Consider the following 3,952-nt stretch of genomic DNA (forward strand, 5'->3'; position numbering starts at 1 on the left):
GTTTAAAAAAGGGGGGAATAATTCTAAATAAGAGCAGAACTACAGGTCATATTCAACAGAGAACATATACATCTTTATAAATTTCTACAAAGGAAAGACAAGGCAAGTTTATTTGTATAGCACATTTCAATAACAAGGCAAAGTCAAAGTGCTTTACATAAAATATAAAAGGCATCAAGACAAAATGTAAAAGCAACATAAGGCAATATACAAAGACATTTAAATACAATTAAAACAAGTTAAATAGAAAATAAAAATGAGACATAAAACAGGAGAGTAAGATATCAGTCAAAAACCTCAAATTTGATTTAATAAAAGGCAGTGGTAAACAGAAAAGTCTTCAGCCTTGATTTAAAAGAACTGAGTTGCAGCAGAACTGCAGTTTTCTGGGAGTTTGCTCCAGATGTGTGGTGCATAAAAACTGAACGCTGCTCCTCCATTTTTAGTTTTGACTCTGTGGACAGAAAGCAGACTTTTCCCAGATGACCTGAGAGGTCTGGATGGTTCATGACGTAGCATAAGATCAGAAATGTACTTCTGCCCTAAACCATTCAGTGCTTCATAAACCAACAGTAGTATTTTGAAATCAGTTCTTTGACAGACAGGAAGCCAGTGTACAGACATCAGAACTGGAGTGATGTGATCCACTTTTTTGGTCTTAGTGAGGAGCAGAGTTCTGAATCAGCTCAATACAGGCTTGTGAGGTCAATCATCTCTGCATAACTCAAAAGCTTGCAATATGCGGGAGATTGCTATTCAGCTCCTGTAGCCCAGTTGTAGTCAAGCGTAACTCTGCTGATGCATAAGCTTGTGGCTGTTATTTTGATACAGTGCAATGCACAGTGTTTTGGTAATGTGCAAAAAATCACTCTCTGGTAATGGTTAAATAATTTGTTGAGTTTATTTTGGTCTTTTTCAAACTCCATTCAGGAGGGATTTGAAGATGAAAACAAGGGGGAGCTTTGAATCCGAGTGGATCCCCGCTCTAGCCTCTTTCTAAACATCACTTCAATTTGAAACACTTGCTTGGTGTAGTAAATTGGCATTTGCCTCTGTGTGGCATGAACAAACATTCATTCATCAATCTGTCTCCTCTCACATTCCCCCTCTTCATCTGTCTCCCACAGCCACCTCCCTTTCCACTCCCATTTCCTTGTCTCCTTTCATTTCTCGTTCTTCTCCCTGCCTTCTTCCTCAGTCCCCTGTTTCCCCTTTGCCACCTTCCCCCCTCTGTTTCTCTCCTTAGACTACACCACCTACTTGAATGAACACATCTGCGTCATTCTTCCCATGCAACTACGTCAGCCCTACTTAAGGATCCTGGGGGGGGGGGTTGTAATGCACCATCATCCATAAAGACGAGTATGTGAAGTGTGGAGAGAAGAAAGGGGAATGGATTAGGCTAAAGTAATAGAGGAAATAGAGAGAGAGGAGGTTATCGAGGGGAAGGATGGATGCCAGTGAGAAAGTGGGCAAGAAGGAAATGTAAAGGACAGAATGTAAAGTAGGAGAGGAGAAAATGGGGTGCAGAGATGAGTGTTAGGAGGATGGCTCTGCTTGAACACTGTGTGGTTCCAATTTTTTGCAGAGCATGGTGGGAAGTTTTTGACAGCTGGTGTACTCAAAACAAACTTACAAAGGATAGGAAATGGATTAGACTTTTTATAATTGGTACTGATTCACAATAAAGTTTCTGGAGCAGGCATGTCATGGTGGACTAGTGGTTAAGATGCACAACATCTGACTCTTACATCAACATCACCGGTTGGATTCCAGATGAGGATCTTTGTTACGTGTCATGCCCCTCTCTCTCTTCACGTGTTTTCTGTTTGCCTGTATACTGTCAACTATCAAAAAAAAAGAAGCAAAGAATCCTGGATCGACCCGAATCCAGATTCTGAGGATCGACTTAGGACATCCCTACCAAAAAGAAAATTATGGACCAACGATCTTTTTTAGCTCTACAGAATGACATGAGACGCTTGAGTTTTTAAAAACAGGTGTGAAAACTTTTTGTTAAAGGAAATGTAAAGAGGAGATATGGGTGAATTAGTAAAAATGTACTATTTGTATAATGAGTAATACAATAATTAAATCTGCATGGCACAGCTATCACTTGTATGCTATTTGATGTTTGTTTTATTTAATTTCCTATTTTTTTGATCGTTGAATGTGCAGGTCCCATGCTGAATTTAATCTGTGTTTTTTGTGGTTTGGTTTTCTTCTTTTTTTTTGTTTGTTTTGTGAATATTTGGACAAGTGTGTTCAAATCAAATCTTCAAATCTAAAGCAAAGGCTAAAGATGGTCTAAGGCACTGCGTTTGTGTGATAGCTTATGCGAAGATTTCACTAATCCAAAATGTAATTCTCCTTATTGCACACTCTACAACTTAATATTATCCCATCCAAAGCCTCTTCATAAGCCTATATTGTGCTTTGATTCAATAGGCTGCCAAACATTACAGAAATCCTGGAAGTCAATGACATTAGAAGGACATCAAATAAGCAGCATTTCGGGCAATGGCAGAGGGGAAGCTCAACTCTGTTACCGAAGGCTGGTCTGCTATTATTGCTCCGGGACTTATCTCTCATTAATCGCCTCTCTCTTATCTTCAACGGACAATGAGCTTCTTAGAAATGGAAGTGGTGGAGAAAGCTGGGAAGCTGTAGCCTCTGTGATGAAATGGCTAATAATGAAATCATTTTTATGGGGCTCGAAAAGTATTTTAGTGAAAGTCTTTCATACACATTTAGCATAAACTTAAATGCAGTGTTGTGCTTGCATTCCTGTCTCTGCAGAAAATGATGCCAAAATGATGCGTCCCTCACAGTCGTATCCCACTGAAGCTCTTACATCATCATCAGCGTCAGAGATGCCCCAGTCTGGATCGCTAAAGATGGATCACATCTAAACTGGCAGTTATTAAAAGAAGACCAAAAATACTCTGCCCTGCACACTTGCCAGGAAATCTAAACAGGGAATCGGAAATTCAGTGGTTGAAAAAGGAGTCAGTGAGGTGAATTTGTCAGTTCAATATGATCCTCTGAGCTTAAGATGTGTGACTCAAACCTCTACGGAAACATTTTTCCTCTTCTGCTTTACAGTGTTCTGATTTGTTTGGTTGCAAACACTGAATAAATTCTCTTTATCTTGCAATTCTTTTCAGCCTTGTTCATTTTTCCCTCAGTCTATACTCTTTATGCCATGCTCTTTATTAAAAAGCTGTGGCTTACAGGGGAAGTGCCATCTGTCCTTTGGCAGATCTTGGCAGCGATTCTGACGAGCTACTATAAATATAATCAGGACATATGTGATGGAAACACATACGTCTGAAGAGATTAAATAGGCTGACGTGATTGTGATAGGTATCATTTCAAATGCGGTGTTGTCAGTATTGACTGCACATTATAGGGTCCATATGCAAATGCATGAAAACAGAATGAATGAATTTAATTGATTTTGCCAACTTAAGTGACAAAAGAGGATGATGATTGAGAGATAATCCAGAAGGTGAGCAAGCAATAACAGACACTGCTTCTCTGCAAGAAAAGAGCCGTGTACCTATTAAAAACTAAGCCCCCCTCCCAACACACACACACACACACACACACACACACACACACACACACACACACACACACACACAGTCATCAGATCTTCATCTGCTGCTCAGTGTTATTCTTCTGGACGACTGATTTCCCTGATGCACTGAGCAGCCTCCTCCCTCAGCACAGGAGTGTGTGTGTCTGTATCTGCATGTTGGAGCAGCAAGCTGAGGCCAGCTGTGTGTCCCTGGGTCTCTGTCCCTCTTCACTATCCCTGTCTGACCCATTTTCTTTAGCACACTGAGGCCGTTGGGACAGCAGACAGACCACATGTGAAGAGGCGTCGATGAAGCAAAGTGATGATCCATAGTGAGAATGTAAATGGTTCAGGGGGAACAGATGACCA

The 3,952-nt window shown here is 40.5% G+C and overlaps 1 long non-coding RNA gene across 1 annotated transcript; it reads left to right on the forward strand.

Moving 5' to 3' along the window:
- Window positions 1-1,400: 1,400 nt before the first annotated feature.
- LOC122867316 lies at window positions 1,401-3,157 on the forward strand. Its single transcript, XR_006375897.1, has 2 exons — window positions 1,401-2,000; window positions 2,800-3,157. It is a non-coding gene; the product is annotated as an uncharacterized LOC122867316 (long non-coding RNA).
- Window positions 3,158-3,952: the final 795 nt, after the last annotated feature.

This window comes from Siniperca chuatsi, linkage group LG20 (genome assembly GCF_020085105.1).
Source record: "Siniperca chuatsi isolate FFG_IHB_CAS linkage group LG20, ASM2008510v1, whole genome shotgun sequence".
NCBI lineage: Eukaryota > Metazoa > Chordata > Actinopteri > Centrarchiformes > Sinipercidae > Siniperca > Siniperca chuatsi.